At 39.0% G+C, this 21504-nt stretch overlaps 1 long non-coding RNA gene across 1 annotated transcript in view; it reads left to right on the top strand.

Annotated features, from left to right (window-relative positions):
- The window catches only part of LOC116510658, a 33581-nt gene extending 14601 nt beyond the window's left edge, over nucleotides 1-18980 (top strand). Inside the window, exon 3 of the long non-coding RNA XR_004255664.1 lies at nucleotides 17946-18980. This is a non-coding gene — a long non-coding RNA (uncharacterized LOC116510658). The remainder of the gene's footprint in view (nucleotides 1-17945) is intronic.
- The last annotated feature ends 2524 nt before the right edge of the window (nucleotides 18981-21504 follow it).

Below are 21504 nucleotides of genomic sequence, written 5' to 3' on the forward strand. Positions count from 1 at the left end.
TTTGGGGGGTATTGTTGACAAGAGGAATTGCTGCGATTATTGTTTAATGTTGTATGGACCCGGCTATGCACAGTATATATGTGAGTGAATGAAAATGAAGAAATGGAAAATAAAAACCTTTTTACAACAATACCCATTAATATCACCACCAACATTCTTGAATCTAAGAATGCCTATTTATAACTAAATGAGCTACATGTAAAAACAAGTACTGTGACTGTGACCCCCCCCCACACACACACAGACACCTCATCTAGTTGCTAAAGATGAAAGGTGCCCAAGCTATTCAGAGAAATAAAGATCTAAATTTAGTCTTGCTTTAGACCCTTAAAGATGAACCGTTACAAAGATCCAGTGCTCTGCGTGGGAGTTTCGGTACCTGTTCACAGCAAATTGGACTTCTCAGTATAATTAGGGAAGCATAAGATATTTGTTCCACCTATTTATTTATTTTTTTTACGTCAGCTCACTGCATTTCAATCTCCCGTATTTATAGAACTGCTGTTCATATGTAGAGCAACAGCTTCATTTTTCAGAATATACGATTCAAAATTTCAATTAGAACTTTTAAAACAAATAGGCGCAGAAGAGATTTGTAAAAGGCATATAGAAAAAAAGAAGTCACCGGAACATGCAGTTGGTGAAAAAAGACTTTAAATGAAACAGAAATACATAGTCATCATGCAGTAAACTCTATATTTTTATGAACTTTGTGCTTGAATATTCTTTTACTGAAGATTTCAGTCAATTTTGTAATAAACATAACAAACAAAGGAAAAAAATGGCTTTTAAATTTAGTTTCCTGTTTTCCATTTTTTTAAAAAAAATATTTACGAGTTATACAATATTCACTGATAATATAAACAGAAATCAGAAAAAATAGAAAGAAAATAAATACAAAGTTCAAAAAAGAGACAGCTAGAGATTAAAAACGTGTGTGTGTGTGTGTGTGTGTGTGTTGCATTTATGCTGATAAATAAATAAAGGGAGACTAGTATAGATCTATTTCAAGCTATTTAGCTCTCATCAGCTAGCCATACCCTTACTGGGATTCGCACCTGATGAGAGCTGATGAGGGCTGAATAGCTTGAAATAGATCTATACTAGTCTCCCTTTATTTATTTATCAGCACAAATACAACACAAATGTAACAAAGGCAACAGTAAAAATAATGGCTTTCTGTCTGGATGGTCTCTTGTAATGAGCCGATAGACAGAGAAAGGAAGCAGTATGCTTCCTCCCATATTTGGGCACACCAGGGGTTGTGACACTACATACATACATACATACATACATACATACATACATACATACATACATACATACATACATACATAGACTCAGGCTTTTTGCTTTGTTTTAAACTTTCAGTCAATAATTTTCTCTTGGTAGACCAAATAATTTGAATTATCATGAAAGTATTGTTTTACTTACTCATTTTTTTGTTTCAAAAATCTTAGCAAAAGTCCTAATCCAAATCTGCCTTTAGTCCCTTAAATTTAGATCCCTTAAACCAGGGGCGTCAAACTCACTTTCATTGAGGGCTGCATCAGGGTTGTGTTTGACCTGGGGGGGGGGCAGGGGGGCATGGCCAGCTTGACATCACTTGTGTCAGGGGTACCTGTGGTGGCCTGAGTGCTCTGTCAGATTCCCAAGCCCTGTTTCCAATTGTGATTGCCTCTTGCAACCTTCTGCCGGTGAAAATGGAGCCCTGGAGAGCCATGTGCTCCCCCCCCCAGCTCAATTTTCCCTGGCAGAGGCACCGCGGGCTGGTCCTTTGCTGTTTCCAGGGTGACCCCTGGGCCATATCTAAGCAGACAATGGGCCTAATCTAGCCTTGAGTTTGACAACCCTGCCTTAAACTTCTTAAAATTAGATTCTTCCTCAATGTTTGCCATTTATTTTATATTCTTTTTAAGTTTTTAAAAATGCTATTTAAAATTTCTTATATTTTGGGATGAACATTTACTTCCCAGGTAAATTTTGAAACTTGTTGTTTGGAAGACCTGTTTCAATTATAAAATAATTGTTAATTCCAAAGGTGATTAGAAAATGAGAAGGTTGAACTCAATTTCCTTAAAGGCTCCATATCAATTAAGATATCGATGACTTCCCTCATCTCCTAACACTTCAACCCATGGGATGATGCTACCCTGCAGTCTTCTCATGAGGACCAGCCATTGGGAGCATCCAATGACTCTTCTTCAATGGAGCACAAGTGGGAGAACTTTCATCCTCTTCCTATCAGCAGTAACTCCAGATGAAGCTGCTGTTGGTCCATTGATCATTGTCATGTTGTTATAATTGCTGGTTTGGAGACATCTAGTTTGCCATTTTTCCTCATCTGGAAGTCCGCCTTATTTCCCAATTCTTGAAAATCAGTTTAGTGACTGTATTTGGATATTTTTACATAACACCATATCTGTATTATTATAGCAAGTTTACACACAATAAATACAATAAAACAGCCAATAAAAACATAAACACAACAAAAGCAATTCAATCAAACAATATAAGAATCCAAATGTATTAGAATCTAAAATAAATTTTATCAACCTCCTTATGAGAATCACCCTTTAAAACAAAAAGATCCAAAATCTCTGAGAAACCAGCAGAGTTTTCACTGGCCTCATAAAAGCTGAGAAACAGCAGTCTGTATTTCTGCAATGAGTCCATTCTATAAGAATGGAGCAATCATTCCGAATCATTTCCTTCCCCTACGACTCTCAGCAGCTACATGAAGTATTTTCCTTTAGTATGAACATACATGATTAGTACATATGATTCCATGGTAAGGATCCTAAAGGTAAACCAACACTTGAATTGTGCTTGGAAACTATTTCTAGATAAAGTCCTCACTCAACGGATGTTACAGGGACGCGGTGGCTCATTGGCTAAGACGCTGAGCTTGTCAGTCAGAAAGGTTGGAAGTTCGATGGTTCAAATCCCTAGTGCTGCATAACAGAATGTGTGTCCGTTACTTGTCCCAGCTTTTGCAAACCCAGCAGTTTGAAAACATGTAAAAATGCAAGTAAATAAAATAGAGACCATCTTTGGTGGGGAGGGAACAGCGTTCCGTGCGCCTTCAGTGTTTAGTCATGCCGGTCACATGACCACAGAGACGTCTTTGGACAGCGCTGGCTCTTCAGCTTTGAAACAGAGATGGGCACCATCCCTCGAGTCAGCAATGACTAGCACATGTGTGTGTGGGGAACCTTTACCTTAAACTAATGTTGCATGGTTGAAATGGCTCTCACCAACCAGCAGGCAGAACGTCACATTCTGGGTAGCGGGAAGTTTCCATGTAGTTTTCAGAGTCTCCAAAAACAGCATTAGAAGTTGGCAATGATGACTTGGTTTAGTCAGGTAAAAGTCGAATTACCAGCTACAGAGTCTAAAGTAGTGAAGCGTCCCCTGAAGCAGCTTCCACTGAAGATATTAAATGTCATCATTTTCACACTTCATTAAAGTGTATAATTCAAGAGGGAAATGGCTTTATAACATCTCCTGACTTTAGACAGGGTTTGTTGTACTCTGATAAAATCTTGTTGACCTCAGTAATTTAACTTTAGGCAGGAACCTAAAGTTTGTTCAGTAGGTTTTTTGAGAGTAATGAAAAATCTAATATTCCCATCATATAAAATATGGATGCTGAAAACTCCAATAAGCATCTTCAGTTTAGTCAAGACATTTAATTAATCAGTGTCACTGGTCCCTGTTCACATAATGGCAAAAAAAGTTAAAATAGCACCACCGTGAAGTCATTTCAAATGGATTTGCAGGGACCTTTACAAAGTCCTTGGCACCCCTCTCTCCCACAAGCATGATATATTAATCTTTATTTTTTTAAAAATACAAACCTGTGACAAATAGAGTAAAAAAAATGAAACGGCTTCTATATGGGGTAGCTGAGGGCAACAGAGTACTGAAGGAGGGCGCAATCTAAATTCAAACGTAATTAGAACTCATGCTATAGTTTTATCCGCATAACATGTTTGACTGGATTAGTGAATTAACACATTTTGAGGGGTTCGTGCAATCTGATGAACCTTAAATAAACGAAACAGGCTGGGTTTGTGCAACAGAGAAAATGAACCTGAGATTAACATTAGCTAAATTTAACATATGGTGGGTATATAAATCTTTTATTACTTGGTTAATAAAGCTAGGTTACCAGCCACCCGGAGTCCTCCGGGATTGGGCGGCATAGAAATTAAATAAATGAAAAATAAATGAAATTGCATGAATGAAGGCAGTAATACATTCAGGCATCTCAATAGTACAGATATAGTACATTGGAACAATATATAACAGTAACAATTAACAATGTTTGGTAGAAATTGTTGTAAAACAGAAACTACCTGACAATTAAGGGTTATCTGATTTCTTTGTTCATTCTTTTGAATGTATTAAATTTTAGAAGATTGGAATAAGAGTGGAAGCCTCACTCAAGAATTACTATGTTGCCTCATCAATGCAGGGGCTGATCCAGTGGTGGGTTTCAAAAATTGTTCGAACCTACTCTGTGGGTGTGGCCTCCTTTGTGGGAGTGGCTTGCCGCCCATGTGACTGGATGGGAGTGGCTTGCTGCCCATGTGACCGGATATGAAGATGCCGATGACACTTGTCAGAACCACCTTAAATTACCTCCCACACAGCACTGGCATCCATAAGAATGTGATGTAAACTTGTTTTTTAAAAGGCATCTTTGGTTTGCTGGCTGAGGAACTCTGGGAGTTGAAGTCCACAAGTCTTAAAGTTGCCAAGGTTGGAGACCACTGCCCTAGGTCATATAATTCAACAGTATTTTCTTCCTGACAGTTTCTAACTTAGGCATTCAAGTCTGCAATCACAAGCAGCACTTCTTGTTTGGATGTTCTGTTGAATTCACTTTGAACTTGATCATAAAAATAGTCAACCTCATCTTATTTTGTGCTAGTGGTTGGGTCATAAACTTGGGTAATTGTCATATTAAAGGATTGTCCACCAACTCTAATTGATATTGTTTGTTCCATGATTGCATTGTACCCAAGTGCTGTCCTTGCTATATCCTTCTATAACCTCCTAAAATTGGAAGCGTTTCTTCTTTGTTTTTCATGTCCTCAATAGAAAAGTGTAGAAACTTCTGGCTGACAATGTCCAGTTTCAATTAATTTTCAATTCACTGATATTTGTGTGGCCAATTCATTTTATGTTTCACTGTGTTGAATTTTCCCATGCTCATGTTTTATACATTCCATAATATTGTCATGGTCTTTACACCTTTGATTCTTTTTTCTGCATGGCAATATCATCCATGTAATGTCCTGAGGGTGTTATTCCAACCAGGTAACAAATACTATTAGTATTCCAAAAGATTCTCAGCTCTTCCTCAGTAATACATCGTGTACCATCCCACCTTGGCTGTCCATCATCAATCACTTTATATTGTCTATCCAAGTAGATGGTAAAATGCGAGAATAGTTTACCATTGCTTTTTCCTTGAGGGCAGTATAAAATGATGCCTTTGCCATTGTCCCTAAAGCAATCTTCCACATACAGTATCCTGATATTAATTGTATGTATCTGAATGCTTTAGCTGGGCAGCTGGGATTACCTTTATGTTTGGTGATTGTGCAGGATTTATATATTCTTGGCATAAACTCTAGGTTTCTTCACTCATTCCTCCTAGAATCAACCCAGAGGTGGGTTCCTACCAGTTCGCACCTATTCGGTAGAACTGGTTCGTCAAATCTACCGAACCGGTTAGAAGAGGTTCCATCAGTGGACCCGGAAAGCAGGCCACACCTACAGAAGAGGTTCCAAAGTTTTTTGAAACCCACCACTGGTCCTTGGATATGATTATTCTACACTATCACGCTCATATTTGCGAAGCTCCGGGGGCAGCTCATTCCAGAGGGAAGGGGCTCCCACAGAGAAGGATCTCCCCCTGGGGGTCGCTAGCCGGCACTGTCTGGCTGACAGCACCCTGAGGAGGCCAACTCTGTGGGATCGCACTGGACGGTGGGAGGCTACCGGTGGCAGTAGGTGGTCTCGCAGGTACCCTGGGCCTAAGCCATGGAGCGCTCTAAAGGACATAATTAGTACCTTGAATTCTTGTGTATTTGTCTGCACCCAAAGGCTTTCCCTTCAGACTTAGTTTCAAATCTGTTGATTTTCCCTATGTCTTGTGGCTAAGAGCCCCATCCTGTAGGATTTGGGAAGCTTCAGAGGGGAACTCTGTCAACCCTTTGATGATTCTAAGGCTGATAATGCCAATCAAAATATATGATGCGTTCACCAAACCAGGAACTCTTTGATGCACTATTCTGCTGAACTTAAGCAAATTGTCCAGGATTTGGGGAGGGAGGATGATGCAGCTCTCCTGCATCAATTTCAAGAGATCTCTCTGACGATTTGAGCTGGCTAGAGTTGAGTGACCTGCTACACTGCAAGGATCACTTCAACTTTGTAGGGAAATAAACACACATTTGGAAACTTGTAAGGCTCAAAGGGAACATTCAAACGTGAACAAGAGACCTAATCAACCCCTGTCATCCAACACTGGCTCCCTTGTCAGCCCACTTCCAGGGGAACCCATGCAGCTGGGCAGCAGTTGAAGTTGCATAATGGATACAGAGGGGGAAAAACTGTTGGCACAAATAAAATCTCTCTCTGTGCCGCAGCCAGCCAAATCACTATGCCCAGTAATACTCACAGAAACAAGGCAAGGGAGAACAGCCAGGAAACACCGGATTCTCAGTCAGCTCCAGACACTGGAGTAAGATATGAAAAGCAAGAGCCTGCACCATTCAGTGATGCGCCACCCCGTTTTCAGATTCCAATAGAGCTGCTTGTACCAGGTCACAACCCTATTTAAGCACTTGCCATTTCTGATCCTGGGGCTTCCTGGAGTTTTAAAAATGCTGCATTCTAGTGTACTCAATTAAAATGCCTGTGGTAGTGGAAACTATCAAGGGATAGGAGGAGAGCCTTCTCGGTGGCTGCTCCGGCCCTCTGGAACGAACTCCCCGTGGAGATTCAGACCCTCACCACCCTCCAGACCTTCCGCGCCGCCCTTAAAATCTGGCTGTCCCGGCTGGCCTGGGGTTAAAGACTCTAACCCCACTCGAATTGTATGACTGTTGTGTTCTTAAATGATGCAGTGTCTTTATGTTGTAAATTGTTTGTCCTCCCCCCCCCTTTGAACTGTGAGCCGCCCTGAGTCCCCCCAGGGAAAAGGGCAGCATACAAATAAAGTGAAACTGAAACTGAAACTGAAACTGATACCCCGTAGAGTAAGAAGTTACTATGACCACTCCACCAGTAACTGGACATATGGGACAATATAAGACAATATATTTACTGAGGACTAACCAGTTCATGGTCATGCTAGTCCTTCAAACCATCTTGAAGCTTCCTTCCTACATTACCCCCCAGTATCCTGGCCCAAGATCATTCTAGCCTTCCAGACATAATTATGTCAAGCTCATGTGTAGGTTCTGAAGATCATAGAAATGGCTATGATATGACAGGAGATTCAACAGCTATCGCCCACTAAATAACCATTTAGTGATGGGTGGCAAGCCACTCCCACAGAGGAGGCCACACCCACAGAGTAGGTTCGAACAATTTTTGAAACCCACCACTGACACACACACACACAGCAAATCCAGCATCCCAACAAAATAACTGTTAGGCGAACAAGTAGAAAAACATTGACTCTCATTATTGGGCAATGCTGATCAAGCAAAGCTTCAGCTGTGTATTCTCAGCAGGAAGAGTATTTAAACTGTAGATGACTGCCTTCCATTGCTGGAAGCATTTGGCTTTGGACTTAACATATTCTTGCTCCCGACTCCTGCTATGTTTTTAACCTCAGCACGTCCCCGACTCTGGCTCTTCATTTGGTGCTTTTCAAGAGATTGTATGTTTCCTGATTCCAGACTGACTGACCCAGTTTATGCAAACACGTTACATTTTTTTTTTATTTTGCTATTATTTTGGATGATAATCCAACATATACATAGTACACATATTCCTTGTACATTGAAATGTCTTAAATCAGAAAACATAGGCTTATTTTTCTCTTTTATTAGGATTATAACCTTTACAGTTTAACCATTTAGCATTCTTTATTGTATTATTTATTACATTTATATACCAAAGTTTGTTCTTGAGCTCAAGGAAGCATCTGTACTTCTCCCTCCCACAGGTTTTATCTTTAAAACAGACTTGTCAAATAAACTGAGAAATAACAATTGTTCCACAACTGTCTCTATTAGTATTGCTTGTCAGGATTTGAATCTGGATTTGCCTAGTATCACCACTTCTAACCAATGTATCACATTGCTTTTCTATTTCAGCACTATCTTCATCACAAGATGATGATGAATGGTGATGAACAATTATATTGGTGTCTTTAAAATAACATAAGCTTTATTGCAAGCAATTAAAATTATTCTGCTATATACTGAACAGTTTTTTAAATCCTACCAAACTAAACTCTGGCCCCAAACACACACAAAAATTACAACAATTACTTATTAAATGATGTATAATAGAGTATACATTATTAAATAAAGCAGAACTCTTATTTTGCCTTACCAATCCAAAACATCTTCAAAGCACTCCCCCACAAGCTCCCATGCTCTCATCTTAATTCCCCCCAGTCTTTCCATTCTCAATAAACCAGAGATGGATAGATGTTGGAATCGTCTCAGAATATGCACAGTTTTCAGCCGTGGGAGCTAACAGCGATTTTGCAAACATCATAAATGCATTCCCTGCACAGAAGTATTAAATTAATTATGCTACTTAGGACACAAATGTGCTATCTCAGCATCTGGAGAGATAAATATATAGAGTTCTGCCAATTTAATACCTTTCAAACATATCTTGATTTTTTTCTTCTTCTTCTTGGCAAAGAATTTACATTGATTGTGGGAGTCAGGGAAGGTGTGAGGTGTGATTGTCAGAGGAAACTATTTGAAACCACATATATTCTGTCATTTAATTCACTTCACTCTCTCCCTCCCTCTCTCTCTGAGAGAGAGAGGGAGGGAGGGAGGGAGGTGACTTAAATGATAGTTTTCTCGGACAATCACAGAGAGAGAGGGAGGGAGGGAGAGTTGACCATCAAACTCTATAGGGATTTTAACCATACTAAGTGATGTATTTTGTAAAACCTGACAGTTTATTACCATAACTGAATCTTTAGTTGTTTAATTTTAGGAGTTTATCCCCTTAATCACAGGTGTGAATAGGGGAGTATCTGTGAACAGGCTGGGCCACTGTCATAACCATTACTAATACTTATGTTCCAGAGTTGAAAACTAAGGAAAAACAAGAGTAGGGTTTATGTCATATCATATTTATCGTACTGGCTGCACAGGCTTCCATAAAACAATACTTGCCCTTGCTTCTGATTTTTTGCAGTGATTTTCCTAGTGATTTGGGTCTCAGACATAAATAAAACTATATATACCCTGTTTATTTCTATCCATCTTACTTCTATCACAGTTTCCTGCGATTTCTGCATAGATAGATAGATAGATAGATAGATAGATAGATAGATAGATAGATAGATAGATAGATGATAGATAGATAGATAGATAGATAGATAGATAGATAGATAGATAGATAGATGATAGATGATAGATGATAGATAGATAGATAGATAGATAGATAGATAGATGATAGATAGATAGATAGATAGATAGATAGATAGATAGATAGATAGATAGATAGATAGATAAATATAGAGATAGATAGATAGATAGATAGATAGATGATAGATAGATAGATAGATAGATAGATAGATAGATAGATAGATAGATATAGATAGATAGATAGATAGATAGATAGATATAGATAGATAGATAATGATAGATCGATAGAGAGACAGAGACAGACAGACAGACTGACACACAGACACACACACACACACACACACACACACACAGAGAGAGAGAGAGAGAGAGAGGGGGGGACTCCAAATGCACAGATAACTCTGAAGTTTGGGTTTTTTAATTTATAACAAAAATATATAATGCACATATAATGCACTCTGAAAACAAACAATCTATCTCTTCCAGTTTTGTTCTTCAAAAGAACACTGTAAGTAATGTTTGGGGAAAAATAATTTCAAAAACTACAATTTGAAACCAGCTTTTCCTTTGTAAGCAAAAGCTGGTTCATATGGTAGGTTTATTCTTTCAAGGCAGAGTAATAACGGTCTTAGAAACTGCAGCACCAAATCATATAACCCGCTGTTAAAACATACAGTGTTCCATGTCACAGCAGTAACAGGAACATGCTTACATCCTATGTGGCATTCTTGCAGAAGGCTTAATTTCTTACTTTCTGCTTTCCCACATTCTCTCATTTATTTTATTATCAAAGTACCGGTAATATGAAGTAAAGCTAAGAGGTAAACCTTTACAGTATATTTTGAAAGCTGATACTCAAAACCCAAATTGAGCCATCCTGCTTGAATCCATAATCAGTTAAAAAAAATTCAGAGTTTATATATATTTTTACAGTTCCTTTTTCCTGTTTTCTCTCTCCACCTCCTCTGTTAATGCTCAATCTCAGAACAGAGCAGAATAAAAGAGTTGGAAGGGACTTTGGAGGTCTTCTAGTTCAACCCCTGCTCAGGCAGGAAACCATATACCATTTCAAACAGATGGTTCTCCTATCTCTTCTTAAAAGCCTCCAATGTTGGGACTACCCATAACTTCTGGTTGCAAGTTGTTGCCCTGATTAATTGTCCCAGCTGTCAGGAAATTTCTCCATAGTTTTAGGTTGGTTCTCTCAATGTATTAATTTCCATCCATTGCTTCTTGTCCTGCCTTTCAGGTGCTTTGGAGTACAGGTTGACCTCTTCTTTTTGGGGGCAGCCCCTTAGATATTTGGAGCCCTGTTATCACTGCTCGACAGCAAAGAAAAGAATGCAGTTATTTTCAGCTCAAAGGACTGAGGGGAGAATAAGGAAAGCCTGTTTTTTATCCCCCAAATATTGAGTAGTGAAGAGTAATATTGTTCCTTAAAATGCAAAAGTTTGTCAATCCCATTTCAGAGAAACTCTCTGAACTTGGGTGTGTGCTTATATGTTTTCCCCAAAACAGTATTTAATTAGCATCAATAAAAATGTCAAAGCTGGACCATTTCTGAGGATTAATAATCAGCGGGATTTAATTAACAGCCATCAGTACCTCCCAGAGCTTAAAAAAATCCCCCAAGAAATGACCTGATTCTTATCCATTATTGCTTAATTGAAAGATTAGTAAAGAATCAGCCTTCAGCCTGGTTGTTATATTTTATCTCATCTCCTGATAGCATTTACAGAGTTTTCATTAAAGAGATAGCAACAATCGTTAAAATAATCCTTCCCACTAAAAGAGGACTTCAAATATCTAATTTATTAAATGCCCTTTCCCTACGAAGACTGCATTCCAATTTCCGAAAGAGTTGCAGAAAAGAATAATTTCCTTAGATGTCTTCTTTCTAATTCTTTTGAGCTCATTTGAGACAATCTGGGACCAAATTCATCACCCAAATGAAGCTCTGTCTCTTCTTCATAAACACCACCACCATATTCTCATAATTCCTCAAGGCAGAAGAGCAGGAAGGCAGCAATGGTACCTTCTTGCATGATATTTAACTTCATCTTAACATGGAGTAAAATGAATACCAATAGCAACAGCAGTTAGACTTATATACCGCTTCATAGGGCTTTCAGCCCTCTCTAAGCGGTTTACAGAGTCAGCATATTGCCCCCAACAACAATCCGGGTCCTCATTTTACCCACCTCGGAAGGATGGAAGGCTGAGTCAACCCTGAGCCGGTGAGATGTGAACAGCCGAACTGCTGAACTGCAGTCAGCTGAAGTAGCCTGCAGTGCTGCATTTAACCACTGCGCCACCTCAGCTCTTACGCAGGCTATCTACCTAAGTAGGAACCATGTAATTAATTAGCCATGGGTTTGTCATTTTTGGTGCGTTTGAGAAACATTTGTAAATTCCTTATCCAATAAAGGGAAATGTCTAAACCTGTTTTTGACCTAAAAAATGTTTCTTTTCCAAGTGGCAAATGGGATTCGTTTTTCCTTGAAGACATTTTGCTTCTCATCTAGAAGCTTCTTCAGTTCAAAACGTCTTCAAGGAAAATGAGAAGTGAAACATCGTCAAGGAAAAACAAAGTCCAGTTTCTTCTAGAAGAAAAAAAAAGCACCATTGGCATAATCACCTCCAGGACGACTGAGAATCTCCATAAACATTTGACCTTTGGAGTAAATCACAGCTTCAAAGTATAACTGTTTGTAGAGTCAGGATTCGTGGACTGCTTAGATGAAAGAACAGCTGTTCAGGGACATAGCAATAGCAATAGCAGTTATTTATCTATCTATCTATCTATCTATCTATCTATCTATCTATCTATCTATCATTTATTTATTTATTAGACTTATATATCGCTTCATGGGGCTTTCAGCCCTCTCTAAGCGGTTTACAGAGTCAGCATATTGCCCCCAACAACAATCCGGGTCCTCATTTCACCCACCTCGGAAGGATGGAAGGCTGAGTCAACCTTGAGCCGGTGAGATTTGAACAGCCGAACTGCAGATAGCAGTCAGCTGAAGTGGCCTGCAGTACTGCACTCTAACCTCTGCGCCACCTCGGCTCTATTAAATAACATAGGTTAACAAGAAAGAATGGAACTGGGCTTTATCGGGTCTGTATACTCTCTCCTCCTCCAAAAAAAAACCTGTTCTACTCTTCTGTGCTGAGAGGCCTTGACTCAACACAATGTTCGAACCGAGATTAGAACTAGTTCTTCACTCATACAGTTAAATCTTAACTAAGATGGGGAAAATGCTATGATATACGATGTAATTAAATAAAGAAAGGAGAAGGATAATAAACTATATACATGGAGGATGGAATTTTTGGTATTAAATATTATGGATCTTTAGCTAAAACAGGATATGAGGATTTGATGTTAATGGAGAATATTATAAACAAGTAAATGAAATGCCAGCATGTGGTTATGGATTAAATCTTTGGCATAGTTAAGGATGAAGGATGTTTAAACAACTGTAGTCAACTAAAAGTGGAGGTATGATGATGTTAATATGGTAAACATTTGAGTTAAGATATTTGAATTAATATGAATTAATGGAAGAGATGCACAAAAACTTGTTGTAACCAGCTGATATACTTTTTTATAACATATACTTGTTGTGTTTTTTCTTTTCTTCTCTGTTTTGTTTTTTGTTCTTTTTTCCCCATTGTTGTGGGTATGTGTTATGTAACAAAAAATAAAAAAAAATATTAAAAAAAAAAAGAACTAGTTCTACACTCTTGGAAGAAAAGGAGCCAGAGATTGCACAAGCTCTACACAGGGCTGTTGCCAGAACATTAACTTCTTTGATTAGCTGTTTTTATTTTTTATTATTTAAATATGGCATCTTAGTTTGGACTGCTTGGGCTTTAAAGAGTCTGGCTTTTTTTAATTTTATTTTCAAAACTGTCCCTGGATGCTCACGCGACCAGCTGGAATGAATTTCAGCAGGTTCTTTTGGATAATGCTATGTTTGCTTTCTGTAACTTACTAGTCAGCTCCTCACCTCTCTGTCTCCAAGGGTCACTGCCCTACCATGTCTTAATAACCTCGCATATGAAATGCATTTCTAAAAAGGAACCTCTATGCCAGTGTTTCTCAACCTTGGCAACTTGAAGATGTCCGGACTTCAACTCCCAGAATTCCCCAGCTAGCGAATGCTGGCTGGGGAATTCTGGGAGTTGAAGTCCGGACATCTTCAAGTTGCCAAGGTTGAGAAACACTGCTCTATGCTGTCTTCAGCAATTCATTCCGTGATCTAAAATCTGGAATCCAGAATCATTCATCAACTCATGCACAGATGAATAAGATGCAGTTAACGGAGAAGATCCAATTGGATAAGCAATATATTACTAATAATATGTCCCAAAGGTGCTTTCCCCCCCCCCCTTTCTCAAGAGGCAACTGAACTTTCTGTTTTTTTCTTTGAAAATGGTTCCACTTCTCATCCAAGAAGTTTCTTCAACTCTGACTGGATGGTGGGGACTAGATGGTGAGGAAAACTCCTTGCAGACAGCTGGACATTTGCATTCTTTTAGCGGGGCCCTTAAGGTCACCTGGATGTTTATCTGTGTCATCAGGGTCATCTGAGTGGTGCAAATGGGTGTGGAGCTTTCTTGGAATGGTTGGAAGAACTGTGTTGTAGATTGGAGATAGATGATGTCATATCCATCCCCCTCTGTTGACAGAGGGAGGTTCAATTTTGACATAAATGGCCTTCTTTCAAACCAGAGGTCCTCTCTGTCCAAAATGTGGACATGGTTGTCTTCAAAAAGTGAATTTTAAATGCAGATAGACTGCTGAATCTAGTCCTGATGTCTTTGTACTCCTATGTTGTCCCATGCATTTATGAAGTGGTTGTTTTGTTTCCCCAATGTACAGATCTGCACATGACTCACATAATACGTTGCTCAGTTTTACTGAGCAATGTGGTATATGCAGTACAATGCAGTGAATCAGAAGTGGGTTGCTTCCTGTTTGGCCCGAATTGGGCGAGAGTTTCCGCCCAACCACCCGGATGCTTCTGTGCATGCACAGAAGTGTCACATGCGCGCACATGTCCACACGAGCAAACCGGTAGTAAAAATAATGGAAACCCACCACTGCAGTGAATACTGAGTAAAACGCATGCAGTGAAACTGAGCCATGTGGAATATGCTTAGTGAATAGTCTACAGGTGCCTATTACTGAAGATCAAAGGTAACTGATTGCTATCCATAGGTAGCATTTTTCTACTGCCTTTCTCTGTTGTATCATTCATCCTTGTTCAATTTTTGACTTTTGCAACAATGCGTTCAAGAATAGATCAGAATATGTGTGTGTGTGTGTGTGAGAGAGAGAGAGAGAGAGAGAGAGAGAGAGAGAGATGAAACTATGTGAATAACTTCTCATTCATACAGAGTGTTTAATTGGCGGGAAGATCACTTGATGTACCAAATGAGATGAGGACCCTTGTTCCAGTTGAAGAGTTGCTTGGTATTAATTTATGGAGAATTCTGCTCATGGAATATTCTGTCTTCAATGATTATACTCTCAGACCAATGCATTCAGAAATCAGAGCTTCAAATTGGGCCATTGAATGTGACTAAGAAGGTTATTTGGGATCTTTTTCTGTGCAGTAATATAACTTCCAAGGAAAAAAAAATAGCAGTCATAACACAATATTCAAAAATGTTACTTTTAAAGCTTCCTCTCTTTTAGATGGGTCATGAAATAACAATGACTGCCTTAATGATGCTCACAATTAATCACTTAGAGTAGTAAAAAAAGACCGGAGGCTTGGAGTTGCTATCTGTTACATCCTTTCATGTATGTATTTGTGTGTGTTTGGTAGCATCTTTAAAAAAATGTAATCGTAGAACTATTAATGATGGAGCTTCGTTTATGAACACAATTTTTAAAAAACACACTTGAAAAAAATACAGTTAAAATCATATTCAGATAGCAACAAATTTTCCTATTAAAAACATGAGCTGCATTTTAATTTTTTAGAATTACACGGAATCTTGCAAATTTGATGCTTTATGGACTGGAAACATCTCTGAACAGATCAGCCAGGAAGTTTCATTTTGAAACTATAAGCCCTGAACTGTAAAATGTACACAGTATCTTTTTGAAAGAAATATAAATCCATTGGGATTTAACATGATTGTAAAATGAAGGGAAGAATAATAATAATAATAAAAACCCCACCCTGTCCTTGCAGCTGTATGCAAGGGAATTATTTTTATTGGGGATATCTTTGTTGGCTAAGTATCTGTTAATCTGCTAGATAGAAAAACTCTACATGAAGATAGCAAGATTAATTCTGTGATAAAGGATTGTAATTAGTTCCTGTTTGTTTAATATAAGCTTGAAGCCGAAGACCAACCTCTTTTGAAATATTTCCAAATAAAAATGGATCTCATGCATTGCTCTGAATATAATTTTTTTTTGCTATTGCAACGAGAAAGGAAAATAAGGGCATTTAAAATACTTCTCCAACAGAAGTGGAATCCTGTGAGGTTCCTACTACTCATTATACAATTTGGGATTTCTATATCAAAGGCTACCCACCACCTTTGATTTCCACTGAAATTATTACATTAGTGACCAGAAAATCAAGCAGGGGGCTAGGTTCCTTAGTTATTGTTAATATTAATATTATGATTAAAGTTGATGAACCTCTCCCCCCAAACGTTCAAGTTGTCCTGGTATAGTTAAAAATAATATGAATTTATTATCCTTTGCTCTTCTGCCTCTCTGCCAAATTAAAGCAAAGATCTTAGTTAAAGGTTTTCAACCCTTATTGTGTGCCACTCTTGCCACAGAGTGTATCTGCGTTTCTAAATCAAATCAAAGCCACATTGTATAACCCATGACCAGAGGTGTTATTCAGCAGGTTCTGAACATTTCTGGAGAACCAGTAGCAGAAACTTTGAGTAGTTTGGAGAACCGGTAAATACAACCTCTGATTGGCCCCATCCCCATCTATTCTCTGCCTTCTGAGTCCCAACTGATCAGGAGGAAATGGGGATTTTGCAGCAACCTTATGCCCTGTCCACCAAACCATGCCCACAGAACCAGTAGTAAAAAAAAAAAAAATTGAATCCCACCACTGTCCATGACCATGCATTCCAAATAATTCCTCAGTTTAAAAATTGCAGCCAAGGGTTTGTAGAAGTATTCTAACTGGAATGCAACTCTTCTGATCAGTTTGTATCAGAGGTGGGTTCCTACCAGTTCGCACCTATTCGGTAGAACCGGTTCGTCAAATCTACTGAACCGGTTAGAAGAGGTTCCACCAGTGGACCCGGAAAGCAGGCCACACCTACAGAAGAGGTTCCAAAGTTTTTTGAAACCCACCACTGGTCCTTGGATATGATTATTCTACACTATCATGCTCCTATTTATAAAACTCAGTGCCTCTGTGAAAGGTAAGGATGACTACTGCGTTTGTGGTGCAACCAGAACATTGCGTGTGTTGAAGTTGTTTTAACGCAAACCAAAGATGCCTTTTGAAAAACAAGTTTGCATCCTATTCTTATGCATGCCAGTGCTGTGTGTGAGGTAATTTAAGGTGGTTCTGACAAGTGTCGTCAGCATCTTCATATCCGGTCACATGGGCGGCAAGCCACTCCCATCCAGTCACATGGGCAGCAAGCCACTCCCACAAAGGAGGGCACACCCACAGAGTAGGTTCGAACAATTTTTGAAACCCACCACTGGTTTGTATTCTGGGAAAGAGCCCACATTAAGGGGGAAAAAAGACATGGTGGAAGGAGAATAGGGAAAGTGGGCAGAGCAGGCAGTACAGTTGAGAGAAAGGAAAAAAGAGCAACTTAATAATGTGATTCCAAAAATCCAAGACTGAAGCAAATCAGCCTCTATCCTGTTGTCTGTAAAGTTGTTCTACACAGCACTCTTGAATGAAAATTGAATGTCATCAACCATGGGAAAGGCTGCCGTCAATCACCAACAGGGCTGGTCTTTTATGTCTGTTTGTGTGTGGAGTGTTGATGGTTTAGAAACTCCATTCATTTCATTTCCCTCCTAAAGACTGCTAACCTATCAACATAATGATGCTAAATATTAGCAAATAGATTGGCTTTCTTAACCGTAAAACTGTAATTGCGGGCGGTGTTGCTGGTCATATGGGATCATCATTGCTGGTCATAAATATTTTTGGTTTTGATCTGTATTAACGTATAGAGCATCCTCAGAGAATCCAAAACATGAAGCTTCTGGGTAAATATGATTGAAGGAGCTTGAAAAAGTTGGGTTGTATAGGTAAATATAGAGTCATATATCTATGAATACCTTTTGCTAAAAATGAACCTGTACTCCTAACCCTGTCTCCCTTACAGCCGGAACAATGATAACTTCAGAGGAAAGTCCTGGAAGCTGTCACCTTCACAATGGATGTACCAGGAATGGAATCCCCCTTTTGAGAACCATGTAATTGTCTCCTGGCTTCCAGGAATAAAAAATGCTAAAGGGGGAAAGTTCCTTGAAGATCATCTGATGTATGCACTGTGGAGAAAGCCTCTACTTTAGCCTTCTCAGAAACTGCTGAAAACTTGTCCAGAAAAGAGTTCAGCCCTCTTGAAACAGTTTTTTTTCCCTATTCCTGAACAGCTCTTACTGTTAGGAATTTTGTCCTGGTACCCTATTGAATATATATTTGTGTGTAAGTCCACTGTTTCTTATCTTGTTCTCTGGAGCAATTTTGAACAATTCTGCTCTATCTTTTACACAACAGCCCTTCATATACTCATATCTCCCTGCAGTTTCTTCAAATTGAACCAATCCAACATTTCTAAGCATTCCTAAGTTTTATTTCCACCCCTCCCTCCCTTATCTCCATTGTGTACATTCTTCAGTTTACCACTCTCTTTCTTAAAATTTGGTATCAAAAGAGCACATAATATTCTTCCGACCCAGATACTGTACTTCTGTTGTTGCTGCTTAGAATTTTATTTCTATTTTTTGTAGTTACATCAGACTGTGGGCTAACATTCAGTTTGTGATGCACCAAGGAAATTTAGTTTTTTTTTGCATGTCCTGTTGTCTTATATCCTATTCTTATTACCTTATATTAATTCCTTTTTTTCCCTCCCCAAATGTAGGACTCTATAAATGTCCAGATTCATCTTCGGAAATTTTCCCAATGTTACAGTTTTCCAGTTCCTAAATCATCACTTTGTCCTTTAATGTGTTTGCTATCCTCACCCATCTTTGTTTCTTTGCGTATTTGGTAATAATATTTTCTAACCTCTCTATTGTTATTAATCTGGTGAACAATGTAACACACAATACCAGGCTTTATTTTAGCTTGATATGGAGCCATCAACGTATCTCTGAGTGAGGGAGGTGGGCAGTTAAGAAATATGAAATATAGATAAAAATTAAGATAGTTTCTTTTAAACCAGATTTGTAATTATATCATGTTAGCTCACGGAATGCAGTGCCTCAGTGGCTAAGACACTGAGCTTGTTGATCAGAAAGGTCAGCAAGTCGGCAGTTCGAATCCCTGACATCCCGGAGTGATGCTCCTGTTGCTTGTCCCAGCTTCTGCCAACCTAGCAGTTTGAAATTCATGTAAAATGCAAGTAGAAAAAATAGGAACCACCTTTGGTGGGAAGGTAACAGCGTTCCGTGCACCTTCCGCATTTAGTCATGCAGGCCACATGACCACGGAGACGTCTTCGGACAGTGCTGGCTCTTCGGCTTTGAAACAGAGATGAGCACCGCCCCCTAGAGTCGAAATGACTAGCATGGTTGTGCGAAGGGAACCTTTGTTAACTCAAACCAGCTCACATTTGGCTCTCTTCTTTACCAAAAACTCATGACAGACTTTGTCTGATGCTTTCCTAAAAAGGTACACTACATCAATCCCATTCCCATGGTCAAATAAACCCTAACCCTAACCCTAACCCTTACCCTAACCCCCCCAAACCTAACCCTAACCCTAACCCTAAACCTAACCTTTAACCTAACCCTAACCCTAACCCTTAACCTAATGCTAAACCTAACGCTAACCCTGAACCTAACCCTAACCCTAACCCTAAACCTAACCCTTACCTTTATGTGAATCGGCTTGCTTTAATTTAATTTTAATTTAATTTATTTTTAATTTTTTTCATCGCGCTGATGATGACGTCACGTACGCGCTTTCATCGGGCGCGCTTTATTCTACTGCAGTTTTGACGGGTCACGAAGGTGATTATATATCCCTAATTCTTCTTTTTTTTTCTGCTTTTTGTCCTGCTGATAACAGAAATAGCATTTATCTTTCACAAGTCCTCTGCTTGCTTCTCTGATTAATTCATTTCTTTGGCTTGTATGCTGACTCTAAGCAGCTTACAGACCAACCCGCCACTAATAAGATTAAAGCAATATACTACAAGATCTATAATGGTGATAACAAGTTTTCCCAGCCCTGAAGAATAACTCTCACTTTAAAAAAAAAGTCACTCCCAAGAGGGACAAGACAAATAGAACCCCTCAGATATCACAGGCCTATTTTTAAAAAGTCAGATCTTAATAGCCTTGTCAGAAGAGTTGGAGCCTGTATGTTGTCTGGGAAATTCTGTTCCATTCAAGGAGGCTAGTGATGGAGATTCCTCGTGATTATACTTCCAAAAGATTAAGAAAATGGGGGGTTGGGGGGAGGGTGGGAGGGAGGGATGTATAGTAGGCTTGACGAGCGGTGTTAGATTTTAAAGTAATATGATTGCACATGTATACTGTCTTCTCTTATTTTTTCTTTAAAACTAAGATATGTTAAGTATATTGATATGGAAGCATAAATACCATCAACATAGAATGGAGTTTGCTCAGAAGCGGAAATACACCAATGAGAGGAAGAGTGGGAAACAGAGGAGAGAAGAAAGATAGGAAAAGAGGGATAGGAGAGAGGGTAAGGGGGGAAGATGAGGAGGATAAGGAGGAGTGGAATGAAGAGAGAGGAGAAGGAGAAAGGAAGGGGAAGTAGAGTAGAAAATGATGTTGGAGGGAAAGGAGGTAGGAGAGAGGTAGAAGAAAGAGGTGTGTGGAGAGCAGAAGAGCTAATAATGGGTTTTTATCTTTCTGGGCGTTGATGACAAGAGGAACTGATGTAATTACTGCTTAATACAATAGGATATTGGCTATGGAATAGTATACATGTGATTGTATGTTATGAAAATGGAAAATAAAAAATATTTAAAAAAAACAAACCAAAAGATTAAGAAAATCTTCTGGTCCAGATCCTAATAAACTGGCAGACACCAGTGGGAGTAGGTTTTTCCATAGATACACAGGCCCTAAACCATGCATGATTTAAAGATTATCAACATTTTGAACTGCACATTTTTCTTTTTATTCAACCCTAAAAACATTCCACCCAATTTCTGCTTCTTTCTGTGAATTCTGCTTCCAAAATCAACTCTCCTCTCAAATTCCAAACTCTTGTAGTATCATCCAGTTTATATATCTGAAAAGGACTATTGCATCCCTCGAAATATCGAGGCCTTCTGAATCCTGACCCTCTCTCCTACCTCCAATCAACCAGAGTCTGTTTTATCTGGTCCCTTTGGGTTTTTAGATGAAAAGGACCAGAAAAGTAAACCTTATATGTATTTGTGTATTTTTTTTTAACTATAGAAAAGGATAGCTAGAGGATATGAATAAAGCAGTGGTAATATTCTGCTGGTTCTTACGGATTTGGGTGAACTGATAGTGGCGGCTGCTGGAGACTCCACCCACCCACCCTGACATAATGCGATGTTTTTGCGCAAAAGGCGTGCCAGTGTAGCATGTATGCAAGCGAGCTCACATTTGCAAACCAGAAGCAAAGGTCAGTGAATCCCAGCACTGGAGCCTTTACCTTCATCGCTGTCATCCTCGGATTTGTAGATGATAGGACTTTATTCAGTTCCGCCT

This window comes from Thamnophis elegans, chromosome 6 (assembly GCF_009769535.1).
Source record: "Thamnophis elegans isolate rThaEle1 chromosome 6, rThaEle1.pri, whole genome shotgun sequence".
NCBI classification, from domain to species: Eukaryota; Metazoa; Chordata; class Lepidosauria; order Squamata; family Colubridae; genus Thamnophis; species Thamnophis elegans.